Source organism: Dermochelys coriacea, chromosome 1 (genome assembly GCF_009764565.3).
Source record: "Dermochelys coriacea isolate rDerCor1 chromosome 1, rDerCor1.pri.v4, whole genome shotgun sequence".
NCBI classification, from domain to species: Eukaryota; Metazoa; Chordata; order Testudines; family Dermochelyidae; genus Dermochelys; species Dermochelys coriacea.
The window spans coordinates 203032350-203051625 of record NC_050068.2 but is presented as its reverse complement, the minus strand read 5'-3'; the positions used below and the strand labels follow the sequence as shown (position 1 = coordinate 203051625).

The 19276-nt window shown below is 45.1% G+C and overlaps 1 protein-coding gene and 1 long non-coding RNA gene across 3 annotated transcripts in view; both read left to right on the top strand.

Annotated features, from left to right (window-relative positions):
• Window positions 1–19276, top strand: part of LOC119843404 (limbic system associated membrane protein) — a 1338056-nt gene that overhangs the window by 538140 nt on the left and 780640 nt on the right. The gene's annotated exons all lie outside the window — the stretch shown is intronic.
• LOC122459599 overlaps window positions 9628–19276 on the top strand; it is a 110597-nt gene continuing 100948 nt past the window's right edge. Inside the window, exon 1 of the long non-coding RNA XR_006280406.1 lies at window positions 9628–10096. This is a non-coding gene — a long non-coding RNA (uncharacterized LOC122459599). The remainder of the gene's footprint in view (window positions 10097–19276) is intronic.

Genomic DNA, 19276 nt, shown 5'->3' with positions numbered 1-19276 from the left:
AATAAAGACTATAAGGCTGAGAAGACACTAAAGAAATCCCTGCTGTTCTTTCACCCCAGGTTGTGTTTTTTGGTCAGGTCTTAGAAGCCAAGCATTGTCAGCCCTGGACAGTACTTGAACGGGAGACACCAAAAAAATCCAAGGGTCTGGCAAGAAGTGGTGCTAGTGATTCAGTACATCAGTTGTGCTGCAGTGAGGTGTAAAAGGGAGCTGTCTTCTGAATGAGGGGTAAAACCAAATAGTTGAAACCACTTGTAATATACTCATTAAAGATCCCATGGCAGGATTCACAAGAGACAGAGTAACTGCTATATCCTGGTCAAATTCCATGTTAGGTAATTGCATTCTGCCTCCCTAAACTCCCTCTGCAGTTTTAATTAGATATGGATCACCCAGATAGATACGCTGCAAGGCGGAGCCCTGTTTCTATCCCTGCACAGCAAATACATCAGATGGCATCACCTAGGTAGTGAATGTCACTTCAGTGCATGAAGCTCAAACTCTGTTCTGTCATTACCATCCAAACTGCACAGGGGATGCAGTCATCTCACCTCCCTGCTCCAGGCCAAGAGGTGTTGAGGTCCCCTGGCCTGCCTGTGTCTTACTTTATTCTGGTCTATATTCCTGCCTAAGTAACATACTTCTTGCATTGCGATCAATGGAAAGGTGGCTGTTCAATGTTGGGGGATGTCGTCTGAGCTGTTTGGCTCCACCACGTTGAAGATGACAGTAACTTTATTCTAAAGAGAAGGAAAAGGGAGGGGTTGAATGGTTGTGTTATGATATTGAGTAAGGTTTATAACAGCAATAATCCCCCATGAAAACAGTTGTTATCATAGTTAATGTTCGCTTTGTCAGTACGTTAACCTTCCTTGGCTTCGCCTCGGGCCATTAAATGGCCAACCATTCGTTAAACACCCAGGAGCAACCAATTTCAGGGGGAATATTACTGATCTCATTCGCTAAGGGAAGTGCTTGGAATAACTGGAGCCAGCTACACCCGCATGCCTGAGCCCACACATATGCACGCACACATACGGACTCTCTTGTTCATGTGTTCTCAGGTGCATGTGCACACCTGTGCTCCGACTGGTATATAAACTCTCACGTTCTCATTGATTCATGCACTCTCACGTATGGGTCAAACTCCTGATCAAAGGAATGGGGTTGTACGTTTAGGTAATGCACTTGAGTGTAAATTGATGCAACTCCCACACTGGAGGGCTTTTTAGCAGGAATAGCAACTAACAGGCAAGTAATGTAAAATATCCCCCTACACCCTGCTTTCTTTTACCTTCACATAGCCTCTTGTTAGTAGCTTTTCGTAAGCAGTGGACATTGCCACCCTGCTCTTAACTCAGCACAATCTGCATAATCCCCATTGAAATTAATGGGAGTTGTGTGGCTAAATCCCCTAGGTCATCTTTGAAAATCTCACCCATAGGCTGGTTCAGGTCTAAACTTACCACCTTTGCTGGGGTTTGTCTTCACTGGAAACTTAAACAGTCAAACTAAACCTACAAGAGCTTACCTGTTGCTAGGGTTTGCACCTACAGGGCCCCTCTGACTCTGTCCATCGTTCCCTCTACCTTGGAGGGAGACTCATACTCTTTTATGCGCTTGTGCTAGGGTCAATGGGAGCCACCTAGCTGGGCTGTCAGGGTGAGGAACAGAAATAACTAGAGCTGTTTGAAAAAATTTTTCCCACTGACCTGTTCAAATTTTTGCCAGAACTTGCAAATGGGAGTTGTAGTGCTGCTTGGGAGTGGTGGGTGACTCCTCATTCTCCTCTCTGGTCAAGGATCTCCAACTGGACTACATTACAGACCAGTCAGCTTAGCTTCAGTACCCCGAAAGATGACGGAACAAATAATTAAGCAATCAGTTTGCAAACACCTAAAATAATATGGTGCTAAGTAACAGCATGGATTTGTCAGGAACAAATCCTGTCAAACCAACCTGATAGCTTTCTTTGACAGGGTAACAAGCCTTGTGGATGCGGGGGGGAAGTGGTACATGTGGAATATCTTGACCTTAGTAAGGCTTTTGATACTGTCTAGCATGCCCTTCTCATAAACACACGAGGGAAATACAGCTTGGATGGAGCTACTATAAGGTGGGTGCAAAACTGATTGGAAAGCCATTCCCAAAGAGTAGTTATCAATAGTTCACAGTCAAGCTGGAAGGGTGTATTGAGTGGAGTCCCGCAGGGATCAGTCCTGGGTCCGGTTCTGTTCAATATCTTCAACAATGATTTAGATAACGGCATAGAGGGTACACGTATCAAGTTTGCATCTGGACTAGATGACTTCTCAAGGTCCCTTCCAGTCCTATGATTCTACATTTCCCATGGTCAGGCCCGTCGACAGGAGAGTGGGGGGCAAAAGCGGCAATTGCCCAGAGGCCCAGGGGATTTAAAAGGGCCCGAGGGCCCCCGGCCCTTTTAAATTGCTCAGGCAGGCTGCGGGGCTCCTAGGTGCGTGCTTCAATAGCTCAGACATAGGTGAGGTTTTTCGTAGGAGTGGGTGGGTGAGATTCTGTGGCCTGCGCTGTGCAGGAGGTCGGACTAGATGATCAGAATGGTCCCTTCTGACCTTAGTATCTATGAATCTATGACTGCTCTGGGCCCTGTGCTCTGGAGGGCCCTATGGGCTGACATGATTGGCCAGTGCAGTTGGTCCCAGAAGTGATGGATTTGTCACTTCCACCCTGGTTCCCACACCTCCCTAGGGACGGCCCTCTCCCTGGGGCCTGGAATTGCTGTTGGTGGGCCTGCCCATGATGTACCACAGCCAGGGACTCCATGTTGCACAACTTGCCCTCCCAAGGAGAGGAGATTTAGATTGTGGGAGATTTAGTCCAGCTGGGAAGCCCAGCCTATAGAGGAGACGAAAAAACCAGTCTAATTATTTAATTTTTGCCTGTCAAATGCCATGCACAAATAGGGTGACCAGGTGACCGGTTTTTTACTGGAACTGCGGTTAATGGGAGCTGGGGGGGCGGTGCCTGTTGGCAAGAGCAGCATGCTGAGCCCCCAGCCCCCCTCGACTCCGCCCCATGCCTAGGAGCTGGACCTGCTGGCTGCTTCTAGGGTGCAGCACGGTGTTAACCCTGTACCCAACCCTGAGCTCCAACCCCCTACCTTAGCCCTCAGCCCTGCCCAAACCTGGAGCCCCCTCCTGCACCCCAAAGTCCTCATCCCCAGCTCCATCCCAGAGCCCACACCCCCAGCCCAGAGCCCTCATCCCTCTGCACCCCAACCCCCTGCCTCAACCCGCAGCCCCCTCCCGCACTCCAAATCTCTTGGCCCCAGCCTGAAGCCCCCTCCTGCACCCCAAACCCCTCATTCCCAGCCCCATTCCAGAACCTTCACCCCCTCCGGCACCCCAACTCCCTGCCCAAGTCCGGAGCCCTCTCCTGCACCCTGAAACCCACATTTCTGGCCCCACCCCAGAGCCCACACCCCCACTTAGAGTCCACACACCCTGCCCCAGCCCAGTGAAAGTGAGTGAGGGTGGGGGAGAGCAAGCCACCCCACCGAGGGAGGGGAAATGTAGTAAGTGGGAGGCGGAAGGGGCAGGGCTAGGGTGTTCTGTTTTGTGTGATTAGAAAGTTGGCAATCCTATGCACAGATATGGCATTATATAAATAATACAATGGGTGCTCTGTGGATGTGGATCCACTTCTGCTGTGCTGATTAGTATATAAATTGCCTGGGTGTTTTCCCCTACTGCTAACTGTTGTCTACTTGTTTGTCCTTACAATGTAAATCTTCTTGGATCAGGGACTCTCCCCTCTTGAATATTTGGAAAGCCATAAGCCCACATCCTCAAGGTATTTAGGTGCCTAACTCCCACTGATTTTATCCATATTGGTTGGGTGCTACCATAAATAAATAAGAATTATGTCAAATACATTGCAAAATTTTTGAAAAAGCTAGTATTGAAATCTATTTGAAAATATAGCATTTAAAACCTATTTAAATTATACGGCACACCATACTGGTCTCAGCAAAAGAACAGGCCAGCATCTTCCGCACTCTTTTGTTCCAAAAGAGATTGTATTTTGTGCTGCAGAAATGCAAATGAAGGGTGCTCTTTACATCACTTCTGCATTTCAAAAATTAAAATAGAAAACATTCTTCTTCAGTGCCAAGCCAGCCACTCTTAATTGCAACTCTGTGTCTGTGTGTCTCACTACTTTATAAAGGCTCCCCTGCCTTTCTCACTCTTCTTTCTTAAATTATAAAGTGCTCTCCCTTGCTGCTTGGACACTACCAAGTACTGCTCACTGCTGCAGGTATCACTCCAATGGCTCAGGAGAACACTTTATAATTCCACAGAGAGACAGGCAAGGGAGCACTTCTCACTACATAGAAAAAAGACTTTACCTGGTTCTGTATGCTCTTCACATGCAAATTAGGGAGGCTGCTTCTGCTGTGCTGGCACTTCAAGGCATAAAGAAGTGCAAACATTTTCAGGCAGAGCCTGTAGCTGGTAAGCAAACATCTTTAACTTTCCACAAGTCTGTCTTCTGTCTCCTCCCATAAGAGGCTGGAAAGTTTGTTAAATAACTAGAGGAGTAAAATCTCCTTTGGTGAGAGTGCGAAAACAGCAGGAAAGACACTGAAAAGAGCCACAGTGGCCAAATCAGCATGTGTACAGTATTGAGAACCTCGAGTATTCAAAAATCATGAGTCAGACCCCTCCCTCCCCCAAAATCATGAGTGGCTTAAAAATCATGAGATTTAAAAATCTAATAAATGTCAGTGTTTTGTTTTTTTTAAAAAAAATATTGTATGTACACTGCAATTGGAGGTGTGATTGCAGCTAGTTTTGATCTTGCTAGCTCAGATACCATGAAACCATGGCAGCACACATGTCAGCATGGGTTAGTTACCCGAATAAGAGCCCCGGGTTCCTGGTGGGCTTCTGCAGGCTGCACTGAAGCCCATGCTGCTGTGGGTTTGCTGCTATTGGTCCTTGTACTAGCTAGCTCAAAGCTAGCTGGGGTAGGTCCACTCATGCTGCAGTCACACTTCTGATTGCAGTGTAGACATACCCTTCATTTCTTTAGAATGCGCTTGGTTCACATTTTCAGGCTTATCTTGGGTCCTATGAGGAATAAAAACGAATTTGTTTGAAACGGAAGCTGAGATTCTCAGCTGTAGGAGCTGGGGCCTTAAGAAAAAAACATTGTATATTGTGAGACTTGTGATTAAAATCATGATAGCTGGCAACACTCCACTCAGGACATTCCCTTACATCCCAAACTGCTGGAAGGAATTAGCTCTTCCTTCTTGCCTGTTCAACAGAACTAAATTTACATTAAAGTAATAATTCAGTACTTAATACAGGCAAACATCTGTGGCATAAACTACTTGTTTATCTGAAGTGAGGTCATGTCTCCCAATGTGTGTAAAATACATTGAAAAGTTCCCTACTTCATCAAAACCTTTTTACTCCAAACTACTTTTGTGACCTCCTGACCCACTCAGATAAATTACAAAAATAAATTTGTATTGGTCAGGGCTTCCCTGCACTTCACTGGAGTTATAAAGTGCTGTTGCTGGCTTTGGGGACAGTATAGAGGGCCTCTCACCAGCCATTCACAGAACATTGTATTGTCCAAACATGGAGCAAGAGTACTTTATACAAGCAGAAGGAGACAGTAAGGGAGTCCTTAAAATTACATAGAGCCTAATTTCTCCTCTCTCTGATACTGGTGTAGAAAAGAGTAGATCCATTTAGAGCCAATTTAGTTAAACTGGTGTAAAAGCAGTGTGAGAGGAGAATCGGGCCATTGGTGTGCATTTGTTTTATAATGCAGGCTTGGGTTGAATTCACAGATCAGGCATGAACTGGGCTTCTGTGCATAATATCTTTCCACAGTTCTTGCCTCTAGCTAGCATCACTTTTAATGAGGCTGTTATTGTTCATGCTTATGGACATATAACAGGCAAATTACCAACATATACTGCGGAAAGACATCAGGCAGCATACTCACAACAAGCACTGGGCAGGGCATTGGAGATACATGTTTAAAACAAAAGTTTAGAGACTGGCTGGTTTAGGGGTTGGGAAGATGGGATTCAGAGCCTTTCACTGCTGTCTCATATGTTTCAGTGCAGACCAGCATGGCAGTGAATTAGCATCATTATCAACTCTCAGGTGGAGTATCAGGATATCTGATAGGTCCCCTACCAGTTTCTTGGGTCTGATCCAAAGCCCACTAAAGTAAATGGAAATCTTTGGGTCAGGCCTAAGAAACTGGTGGCCACTATGCGAAAGCTACTATTTTATTTGCCCTGGTTGGCCCTCTTGTTAGTCTCAACATGGAGTCCAATACTGAACTCTGATCTCTGCCACGGAGATGGTCACTCTGTGTCAGGGATAAGACGGGTTGGGGAGATGGGGTGTGGAAGCATGTGCTGTCCCTGTTCTGTGGATTGACAGAGGACTCCATTTTCTGGGGTTGTGAATCCAGCACCTTTAAATTATATACCTGTAATATTAGCTGGATGAGTTCTGCCTGTTTGGATAGTAGTTCAGGACAAACTGTGAATTAAGAAAGGGACATTCACTTAATTCTAGTTTTTCTATTATGTGCGACCAGGTATATTTCCATGACTGTCTCCAACAACACTTAGCATTGATAGAACACCTTCCATCTGAGGATCTCCGTGTCATTCTGAATCAGTAATGAATTAAGCTTCCCAATACCCCTGTCTGGTAGGTAAACATCATTCCAGTTTTAGCAGATGTGGGAAATGAAGCACAGAGAGGTTAAATGACTCACCCAAGGGCATACTGTAATGATTCTTTGTCCTTCTACTGCAAATGTAAGGCCCTTGTACCTCCCGTTGAGGGAGCACTTCAGCACTTTTTGATTGTAAGTGTTCCAGATAAATCACATGGGCACATAGTGGGAGCTGGGAATAGACTCTGGTCTTTCGGCTCCAAAAAAGCAGACCTCAACGACTCGAGCTAAAGGAGATATGTCCCTTAGCTGTCAGTAGTAGTAAGTCCCTTATCCCTCTTTGTGGGCTCATCCACTACAGGGCAACATGATCACACATATTACAACCAAGTTGCGGAGACCAGACTAGAATTGAGGCGTCATGATTCCCAGTCCTATGCTCCAAGCACAAGGCCCAGTACCAACTTAAAGTAATAGGTTGGCTTCACATTTTGGGAGGATGGGGTTCCACGTAGATGATATTCTGTTTTCCTTTCTCCACTCACAGACCCCTGAACACTGTCACCTTCCCTGATTCCTAACACCCATGCAGCTTTGGGAAGCCACTCTCATAGTCATCTCACGGATGGGAGTGCATCACTGAAGTTGTAGCAGACATAATTCTGTCTGCAAACAAGATTTACAAAAAACAACAACAACCAAAACACAATCCAAAATATCAAATGGAGAAAACTGACATCAGATCAAGATTTGGTGGTAAAAAGATTCTTCTTCTTTATATTTTATGTTCAGGCAGAGACAGGAAATGATGAGGACTAGAAATAGCACTGGTTTCAGGATCCTATGCCCATGATTCCCAATGGCCAGGCAGTTTTTTTTCCCCCCTCTCTTTTCTGCTAATGCATATGGGACACCTGTGAATGATAACACTCTCTTCTGCTCCCAAGTGGCTTTAACTCTGCTCTCTGGCTGCTGATCACAGCCTCTGCATGAAATCACACAGCCCCTTAATGAGACAGCTTCAGGGGATATGCATGAGACAGTGAAAGTTTGTCAATCAGATGCCTCTTAAAGATTTTGTTTTTCTTGAAGGATGTGGCTCCTTCTGAAGAAATGCTTGCTGAGAGCTTCTCCCCCCTTCATTCTTTTTTCTCTCCTCCTCCTGCTCTCCAGTTTTGAGTTATTGCTGAGCTGCATTTCCCACAACCTTTTCCACTGTAGCTCCTTCTTTCTGCTACCTCCACTTTGAAGTTACTGTGTGAGGCTATGATGGGAAGAGGGGCACAGGTCCAATCCCAAACTGATTAGCAACAGTTTCAATGACCCTGTGGAGTTGGGAGAGAATGAAATGCATGGAGATGGCTCTGAGAGCATTTTTCATGTGGGTAGAAAAGAAAAAGGCCAAATTAAGGAATGGATGAACCAATTTGTATATCCTCTCCTTGCACATACCACTCTGCATCTCCCAAATCTCAGATGGAACCTAGAACTTATTATGAGGTTTGATAACTTTGGGTTAACTTTTCTACCCATTCTTTTTCATTCTTGTTGAGCCTCTTCCCTTCCAGGTTCCTCTGTGAGCACAGGAGTGCTGGAGTAGTGTGGGAGGCCTCTTCCTTGCCCAACCCAAGAATGGAAAGGACTGGAGATCTTGTACCTACAGCGTTTATAGGCTGTTTTTGCAGAGCAAGTCAGATAGTTCAGGAGAAACATCCTGACTTGAGCGCTGTTTATCCTAACCTTTTGAGGTTCATCTCCTTCTATTGTCTGGGATAATACAATGAGACAGAGTAAACCAAATGCCCTTTCAAAATTTGGAGGTCATCAAAGGTCACTTATTAGCCAGCCTAAGCCAGGGATCTGCAAAAGTTAATCTCTATAATTAAATGCCACCTCCAGGCAGACACATTAAATATCCCTGGGAAAAGTCCTACAGTTCCGTAGATCACAATCTTTTACTTTCCTGGTCTTCTAGACAAGGAGTCTTGTGGTCCTCATGAAACACATTCTGTGATCTTTGAGGTCTCTGAAAAATTGGAGGTGCTGGACTGATGAAGGTGTGTACTTTGACTTGCTGATCCTCGAGGGCACTTCTTGTCTATATACTCCATGGTATCTGATCCAAGTGCTCTCTAGTGCTTTGAATGTAGGGTCCTGAATTTTCGCTAGTGAATCTGGAGTGGCCCTGAGTTCCCACACTAAATCTATCCCACCCACCACCATTTCTTTGCTGGTAGGAAGTTTCAACATTTAAACAAGAATTAGCCTGATATACAGGTGTTATAATTAGAGGGCACATAAAGTGGTGCATGGAAGGTTCCAAAAATCTGGTAATTTTCTAGAAAGGCAGAGTGGTCTAATGTATAAGTTACTGGACTAGGAGTCGGGAGACCTGAGTTCTCTATTTTCAGCTTGGCCACTCACCCCGTGTGCCATTGTACATGTCATTTCATCCCTCTGTTTCCCTTCCCCTATCTTGTTTAGATATAAGCTTTGCAGGGCAGGGACTCTCACTTTGTGTTTGTACAGGGCCTAGCACAATAGGGCCCTGATTTTTAATGGGTCCTGTGGGCACCATTATGATACAAATAGGAAGATGCTTGAGGCTTAAATGGTGACCTACTCTACAGGAAGGAAGTTTTTTTCACAGGAACTCTGTTATTCAGTTGCTTTTGCCCAACAGATTAGTGGCGAGTTAAAGGATACAGCAGTGGAGCCACTTCCCCTTTAAGAGCTTGTGAAGCCTTTTTCTTTCCTTCCCCATCCCAGTTTATTAGAGAGAATTGGAGGCCGGGCTTAAATTTTCAGAGTATTTCTGGAGCCCCCCCCCCAGGGGAGGCACCGGGGCTTGGGGATTTAGCCCCACAGATTTAAAAATATTTACCAGAGCTCTGCTTGGGACAGCTACAGCTGAATTTAAGCCCTGATTGGAGGAATCAGTAACAATTATGCACATTATAAATAGTCACAGAGATTAGACCCTGCCCTCTCTGTGGCTGATTAACTGCCTCCCAGCTGAAGCTGTAGAACCTAACGAAGAACACCTGAAACCAGCCAAGAACACAGTCTTTGGGAGACGTGTGAGGAGGTTCCTTGAGGAATGTCTGAGTTAAGTTGGAAGAGAAGGAGAGCAGTGGTAACTGTCCGCTCTATGAAAGAGTGGCGATGGCTAGACCTAAACTGGAAAGAAGGGGAGACTCTGAGGAAGGAAGGGCTGTACCCAGCATCAGACTGATGGGAGACTTCTGATTTTATGTTTGTTTGGACTCTGAGACCCAAGAAAGTGTGGCCTTTTCTATTATGACTCATCTGGAGGTCCAAGTTGCTGCATCAGACAAACTGTTTGGGAAGGCCAAGAAAACCAGTCTGAATGAAGGGAAAATGAAGCAGCAGCTATGTACATTCATGTGTTTATGAATCAGTGGCCTAACAATAGTGAATGGACTCTGTAGATAACAGAGGGTCAGGCTGTATTCCTGCAAAAGTATTTGGGTGCTGAGCTCCAGTTGAAACTGATGGGAATTAGGTGCCTAAATAGCTTTGAGGATATGGGCCTTAGTGCCTTGAGTTGCTGTAGAAAGAGGAGTTTTTGAAGTGCGGAGAGGGAGCTTATTGGACAACTCACTGCTATTAACTAGAGTAATCTTCACAAGCCCATGTGAGGTCAGCACCTATTTTCCTGTTGTACAGAAGGGCAAACTGATGCACAGAGAGAGAACATAAACTCAAAGTAATGAAGTCAATCGCTGTCTGGAATAGAATCTGTATTCCCTGCTCAATGTTTCCTTCACAATGACTAGTGAGCTGCAGTGTTCAGAGGTTTTGTCCCTCTTGACTAGAAAGGAAGCACCAGAAATTCACCTGCTTTCTCAAGCCTATTGGGTTTGCAAAATTCGGCTGGAAGTCTTTTGATTTAACAGCTCTATTTAGGCTATTAGTGGAGGGAGATAAACACTGTTGATTAATCAAAAGGGTAAAATTGCTCATCACATGCTGTCTGGAAACTCTCAAAAGATTCAGAGTTTAGTTGGTGCTTTGGGCCAGTGGCTCTCAACCTTTCCAGACTCTGTATCCCTTTCAACAGGGGCATAGCCACGGCTGGGCCATGGCCCACCCATTTAGCATCTAGGGCCACCCAAATCGGGGCTGGAGCCCCCGAATCCATAGGCTGCGACTCCCAACCCTGGCTCAGTGTCTGTCAGTCTGGCTGCATCCCCTTCCTGCTGGGGCCACGCACTCCTGACCCCGGCCCCAGCACTAGCCCTGTAGGGATTGCCCTTGTGGGGGCAGGCCTGGGTAGGGCTAGCACTGGGTCTGGAGATGTGGGGGATGCGCCGGTAGGAGGGAGATGTGGCTGTTCTGACACACACCGAGCCGGCGTCAGGATGGGTGGGTGAAGCTTGAACCCTGGCAGGGCCCCCTTTGCCCCACAGGCGCTCCCCACAGCCTGGGTGCCTGCTGAGTGGTGGTGGGGGGTGAGCTAAAAACTTCAATTTTTGATTTTTCGGGGGTGGGGGGGAGGAGGAACCAGAATGAATTTTTCATGGAAATTGCATCCCGTTTTTCAGCCCACTCTCCTGGAAAATTTGCTTCCATAAAAAGCCAGAAACCTCAGCATTTTCACATGCACCCTGAACACTCACCCCTCTCCTAACCTCAGCTATTGCTGCCAAGTTTTCGTGCAGCTTCCTGCCCTGCTCCCATGACTGCATGGGGCTGAGTGGGTTCACCATAAGCTGAAATTCATGGAGATATGAAATATTTTCAAATTTGCCTATAATATTTCCATAAAAGCTTATTTATAGAATGGCAATAAACTTGGCAGCTATAAGCATGTCCCTTACTTACCCTGAAGAGTTCACAATCCCCCCCAATAAAACGGCATGAGAAAGAGGTCTAACATGTATGTAGAGTTGCCATATTTTGATATTACATATTTCTTATTAGACATAGACTTGATTAAATGTAATTTCTAATAAACATTTGTGAAGCATTTTGAGATCCTTGAATGGGAAGTGCTAGACAGGCAAAGGGCTGTCATAAACAGCAGAGTCTTAGTCCTGATTTTTCTCTTCCCTTGTAGCCTTCCATATTTCCTTTTTTGTGGACTCTGCAGCCTTTTAACCCCTGGTGCCCCTCCCCCCCCCCCGATCCTTGCTCCTAGCAGCATGTAGTAGGGGAGAAGCAGTCGGTCTTAAACATTTGATGGGCACCCAGCCACGTGGCACCACGTGTATAAGGGGAAGGACCAGATGATATTGAACAGCTATTTATGTGTTAGCCAGTAGCCAAACATCAGGAACACTCATGACCTGACTATCTTCTCTATCTTATGTTTAAATCCATGCTACACAAGCTTTGTATGCCTGTGATATACAAAGCAACACCCATATAAAACTCAACCGTAGAAGTGACAGCGTATGGCATTCTGGATTTATATTCTGCATCTCAACTCTCCATTAAGTTAACATATTAATTGGGCTGTGAGTTAGCAGAGTGAGCCCGGTGTCCCAACATTGATCATTAGGGTCCAGATTGACAAAGATATTTATTTAGGCTACTAATTTCAACAGGAGAGAGGAGCCTAAATTTCTTTGTGGATCTGCCCCTAGCTCCTTATCACTTTTGCCACCTGGCTTCTTTATGAAGCTTGAATGGGCACCCTGACTAACATCTACAGTACAACAGCTTGCAGGTCTCGTCTAAAATGTGACTCTGGCAAAATGGGGTGTAGCAATCTATATTGCTGTCTTTCAATGACACCATGTCCAACTTACTCAGTTAGCAAGTAAAATGATGAGTTTCTCCCCCGCCCCCAAAAAACAAACAAACAAAAAACCTCCACAAAACTGTTGGCATCACAAACACCCCTTGTGATCTGAGAATCAAGCTTGGCTTTGTCCTGGTTATACAGCTCCAGCAACAATAAAGATTTTGCTAGCCAGATTCTGCCCTCGCTTAAACTGTAAGCTCATGGTTGTTAAATACGGCCTCCAGTGATAGCAGGGCAACCCGTCCCAGCCTTCAAACAAGCGACTGAAGTCATAGAGGGAAAAATTGGGCTCTGCAGTTGGAACGTAGGGGGAGATTTTTCTAAGGCACAAATAGAAATCAGGAGCTGCAATGAAGGTTAGGTACCAAGCTGTTACTTGTGCCTTTGAAAGTCTCCCCCTTAGATACACAACTCAGAATGGACTCCATCTCTAGCCAACTGGTGCTGGCTTTGCAGGGCTGACAGGAGAAAAGAGGAGTAACAACTCTGTGGGGGCAGTAAATTGAGAATATCTGACTGAATCCACATGGAGGGCAGGTCTTTGAAATAAGAGGAGGTCACTTTTACATAGTCACTCTTCAGATCTTTATCAGGCTTTAAAAAAGTTTGGCTGATCTCCCTTTGCCCATACCAACAAGAATCCTGCCTGGATACTGATACTTTTCTGGTTAGGTCAATAGCAGAAGGTACAGAAGAAAGATGAGCTAAATTGTTATCTGCCTGTGTGGGGCCTTCTGAGAGAAACTATTAACTTTCCAGTAGTAATGCAAGCAAAAGTTTCTGAATGTCCTTAACATTGCACCAGCTACTACACTCACTCATCTGGTTGCTCCTTATGCTGCTAGCTTTTGCTTGCTTTGTATAGCCATTTTTCTGTCAGCCTCTCTCTCTCTCTCTCTCGGTCTTTATCTCTCTCACACACATTCTTTATTTCTTTCATCCTTCTTGTGCTTCATCTTCTTCTTAGCTCTGGCTCTATTCTGTTTCTTTCACTTTTTCCTTTGTTGACTTGTTTTTCTTTACTCTCCCTTCCTCTTTGTGTGTGTGTGTGTGTGTGTCTGTCTGTCTGTCTGTCTGTCTCTCCTTCCTTCTCTACACATCCTTTATCTCTATCCCACTCTCTTTTTTCCAATTCCATTAGTGAAAGTAGATAATAACTTGTGAATTCAAGTGGAACTTCATTTCTGAAACAGCACACTCGTGCTGGAACCCATTAAGCTCAATAGCGAGAAATGAGAGAAATCATAATTATCAGGCCAGTAAAATACATGAAACATAAAATTTGTCAGGGAAAGTAATTGAAATTATTGGAGCAGTTGGGTCCTGGTGTTGTGCAGACCCTCAGTAATAATGGAAAGGTTACGGGCAATGTTTAGCAATGCTGATGAGGCCCAAGGTGACTCAACGCCACCACAGTCAGCAACTTTATGCTCTGCTTACATTAATTTGCTAATCCATCTTTGGAAATGGCCAGGCTGAGTAGAGCATCGAGTTCATAGAACCCCGGCCAATGAGCTGGTGAAGCCAATGTTGCAAAACTTTTGCCTTCACTTTCGTAGTGGTTCCCCGTCCTTTTCTTCCATTCCTCCTCATGTGTCTGTTTTTTTCCTTTCCTATTTCCCTGTCTTTCCTTTCTTTCCCTCTGGAAACATTTTAGGGTGTGCCTGTAAATTGACAGTCTATTGATACATTGACCAGTGAAATGTACAACCTCTACTTTCCCACTCTTATAAAAACGGTAAAGACAGAAACTAATGAATTTAAGAGACCCTTCAAAATGAATTATTCTTTCTGGGTGGAGAAGGTGATTTTGGGGTTTTCTGTAAGTCTCCTTTGGCAACAAAAAGCATGAGGAGGGGAGGGAGGGCACTTTATCTGTCTTTTTTTTTTCCTTTACATCAGATTGTGTGTTAAGCCATTAGCACTGCCCACAGCAATTTGACCTCTTCCTTGGGTCGGTTACATCACCATCACCTTCTACCAGCCCCTCTCCTGTACAGAGCCCAAGAAGCTTGTGCATGGCTGGGCACAAGATACCAACTGTTCTCTGCAAGACAAAAATGCAGGCTATTTAGCAGGGAGGCTGGGATTCTATGAGCATGGCAAGCACTCCGGACTAGTCCACCCCGGTCTTGTATTCAAATCTCAGCGGGGTCCACACAGGAGGTGGACGAACTTAATTCTAATCAGTTCTGGGTGGGTGTTTCAGAGAACACCCGAAAAGCTAAGGGCTTGTCTGTCCAGCATGAGTATTAAATGACACATATTGTGGCATTTCATGTGAAAAGAGGGGTTTATCCTAGAACATTGTCCAACTCTTACCTCTCTACTCCCCTCTGCAGTTGTCCAGTGCTTCCTGTGACATTTGGTTGCCTCATCAGAAAGGGCTGCACTTCACCAGTGCTATACATGCAGAATTTTGTGGATTGCTTTGGCATGAAAACTGCTAAATAAATGCAAACTACTAAAAAGGGACAAACCATTTTTTTTTAAAAAAACCTTCAATTCACATAATTTGCTCTGAGCTGCAGTTCTGAGCCTGTCAATTTCACAGCAGAACATGTTTTGTACAGCTAGATTTCAAACCCCAGAAAATGGTGTATAATGAACTGGCCAAAAGACCTCTTAACAGCAGTGGTAGTAGCAGCATAGCCATAATGCTGATTCCTCCCTGTTCAAAGTGGAGCTCCTTGTTACAGAGAATACATTATATGTGGCTTGACTGAAGGGGCCAATTGTAGGTATTTCTCCAGCAGCCTCTTCTATCACCATTAATACCTTTCTGGAGGCAGTTACACAACCATCAGAGTGGATCTTTGCAGGCACAATTTAAAAATAATCTGTGATCACTTTTCTAGCATTTCCTCCTAATCTCTTGTTGGCTGCTGGACTCTTAAGATGTCTGTACAATCCCATCGGAGGAAACAAAATAGCAACTTGGAAAAATAGGGAAATAATGGAGCATTGGAATACAATGAGGCATTATTTCAAATGGGGCTGGAAGCAAAAATTACCACCAACTCTCTAAATGGGTGGTATATTCTCTCTCCCTGTCATGTGGGAAGATGGTCTCTGAGTTGCAGGCACTGAATATTAGCTCGATGTTTCTATCACTGTGAGGCTGGCTGTCCTGTGGCAGTCCTGAGAAACCACAGGCAAGCCCAGGAGAAAATGAAAGAGAGATGATTGTCTTTTTCTTTCTTGCTTTGGGCAAAATCAGAACCTGCTTTTCTTTTCCAACATTTCCATGAACCATTCTGTGTTGGCTCAGGCTTCAGTGGAAACCTGGCCCACCAAGACAGACAAATGAAGAGCTGACCTTGTTCACATGTGATAGGCAGCCTCCAGTGCTAAGTGATCTCCCCAAAGTATCCCCAATATACTGAGTACAGTTCTCCACCTTTTTTTCTGGAAGCCACCTCCATTTTAGTCCAGTGTTGCCAATTTACAATTGTATTGTGAGCCTTCTGATATTTGGTGTGTGTGTTTGGTTTTTTGGTAAGGCCCCATACCAACTGCTAGAATCAGGTAATTGCCTGAGGTTTTATTTTCTTTAAAAGGCAACGAGGGGTTTCTTCAAAAGGTAATAGAACAGTTTTCATGAACTCTAATTTTAGTGAACCTGATCCTGAAGTTCTTGTTCAATTATAATACCTATGGCAAGATTAAGCCCAATGACAAGGTCTGTAAACCCAAACACAGAAGCCTGTGCCCTTGCATGCTAATGGGAAAGTGAAATAGATCAGAAACCTAGAGTGAAACTGACCAGGAATAAGGTGGTGTCAGTAAAAACATGTGATGGAATGTCTTTAAGTGATTCCTGTCTTGACAGTGTCCATTTAAATCTATATACTACATGACTTTGGAGAACGGGCCCTCCAAGCAGAATTCCTGCTTCCATTGCTCAGTAATCATATCAATTACTCAGAAAATAAATATCTGTGTATGTATATGTATGTGTTTCAGCCTTTTGAGCACGAGAAATGATTCTTGGTGTGTGGGTGCTGCTGGCATAGACACGAGCACATCAGCTATGTGGCAGGAAGAGGGATGTAGATGGGAGTCCAAGAGAATGAATTGCAAAGAGGGCTGCTGCTTATTGCATAATAAAACAACTCGCAGGCAGGCAAAACTGTGCAAAACAAGAGAATAAACGACTCTGTCATGTGTCACTTCTGCATCTTCTAGGTGGGGGTGGATTAGAGGAACTTGTCTCAAACCTCAAGAACAGTCACCCAAGCTAAAAGTGCAGCTGGGTTTGAAATGTACTGAGAAATATTAGGCCACTGGGTTTTTTTACTTGCTTCCATTTATACCTATTGCCGGGGCATGGGGCTCACTGCCATTTTTGAAGGGAGGCAACACTGTCTAGTGGGTAAATCAAGGGACAGTGATCTAGGAAACACTCTGGTTGTGTTCTGGACCCTGCCACTATCTTGTCTGATGTTGGTCAAGTCACTTAATTTCTTTCTACTTCAATTCCCTGGATGTGAAGTGGGAAATGCACCGCTTTCCTACCTCCCAGCATTGTGTGGGTAAATCCACAAATACGTGGGAGATGCTCAGTTACAAGTGTTGGAGGCCATATAAATACCTATATGGTGGTTCCAGGTGTGGCTAATTACACATGTGCTCAGTACTTGGATGATGTTCCAGGTGTGGCTAGCTATGCATGTGCTTAAGACTCACTGAAAGGGCACATTTGAAAGTGACCCTCCCTCATCCTGCTATGGTGGCTGGCTCTACAGCACAGACAAAATGGGAAGGCCAATTAGGGCAGCAAATAGTTCAATGTTGGTTTGGGTAACTGCAGGCTAGGAATGACTTTCCTTGAGCACCTTAGTTCTTAGACCAATACTGGTGTCCTCTTGTACTCCTGCTGCTGGAGAGTCCCTCAATAGTGTGGTGTGATATACCATCTGGCCCTGGGACATTGGCACAGCTGTATCTGCCTGTCTCACCTACATATGGTACAGGCACTGTATGGAGGTGCTGTGCTGATAAACTCTCAGCTGAGAACAGTGTACAGTATTAGGATGGAACTAGATTTATTTTATTGTGATTTAACTGTTGGCTAGGTGGGACGCTCTCCCTGGTGCTCCATGAATGCTACTGGGATTATTTTGATATTGGTGCAGTGCCATTACTTATAAATCAGTACTAGCAGTCACCTGACCTCACATCTCCCTTCCACTGCTCCAAACAGCTGTGAAAGAAAATCCCAGTCTGTTGCAAGTGCACTGCCAATTTAGCTGTTAGTAATATGTCATAACTGTAAGGCGCAAATCCTGGAACCATTCAAGTTATTAATAATAAAACTCTCTGCCTTCAGTGGACGTGGCTATAAGATCCTACATACCATTTTGTTGCCATTATTTTGTTTAGGAGGCTGGAAAGGCCTTGACAGAAGCTACATTACTGAGAGGATGAATACAAGAAATACAAGTATAAACATCCACTCCTTTCCCGTTCTTCAGTTCAAGAACTTCTTATGGCTGTTTGCTAGAGTTAAGTAAATGATTGGCTGCGGACAGTTGATTTGACAAATTTTTGCCTCTTTCTCTTCACAAACTGTATGTGAACAGTTTAAGATTTTCTCAGAATTATTTGCCAGATAATCTCTGTGAATAATTCTTGGCCTGTAGCTCATTCATCACAATGATGATTCATGCTGTGAGCATTTAGAAATCAAGCTACAGTGGCAAGTTTTGACTAGACCAGAGGTGGGCAAACTACGGCCCGTGGGCCACATCCGGCCTGCGGGCCTGTCCTGCCCCCCCCCTGAGCTCCTGGCCCCTCCCCCGCTGTCCCCCTTCCCCTGCAGTTATGCCGCCACGCGGGCAGCATGGCTTGCACCCGCCCACCTCCCAGGCTTTCAAATAAACCTGTCCTGCCACTCTGAGCAGCATTGTAAGGGTAAGGGGGAGGGGGGATTGGATAAGGGGCAGGAGGTCCTGGGGGGCAATCAGGGGACAGGGGGAGGTTCATGGTTGGGGGAGTGGTCAGGAGACAGGGAGCAGGGGTGGTTGGACAGGGGATAGGTTCCCAGGGGGGCTGTTAGGGGAAGGGGAGGTCAGGGGACAAGGAGCAGGGTGGGTTGGATGGGTCAGGGGTTCTGAGGGGGGCAGGTGTGGGGTGGGAAGTTGGAGGGGGTGCATGGGGGCAGGGGCCAGGCTACTTGGGAAGGCACAGCCTTCCCTACCCAGCCCTCCATACCATTTCACAATCCCAATGTGGCCCTTGGGCCAAAAAGTTTGCCTACCCCTGGACTAGACTAATGGGTGACATATGCGGTGTAGTTGTAGCCATGTTGGTCCCAGGATAGTAGAGACACAAGATAGGTGAGGTAAGGTGTTTTATAAAAGATATTAGCTCACCTACCTTGTCTCTCTAATAGGTGACACAGTGTTTATTTTATCTTATTGGATGACTGGAACTCTTCCAGTTGGATTTTTGGAGCTGATGCTTTTGAGATTAGAATTTCTTAGATTTTGTAACATTATCTTTAAAATTCACTGTTTCTGAGAGCAATTCCTGCCTGTCAGCTCACTTGCTGGACTATTCAGAGGGAACACACAAGTGAAGTTAATTAGTATAACAATTCAAACAAAAACATGGATTTTTTTTCTCCTTTCAGTAGTCATCCAGGTATGTTGCTTGCCTTATATATTAATGGCACCGTTGTGTAAGAATAATGGCTACCTGTTCCTAATATATTGTAATTAACTGGTTCAGTGTGGTTTGTGTTTTAAGTATAATCTGTATTGCTCAGCTGTGTGCCAGAGCATCCATTAGCAGCATATT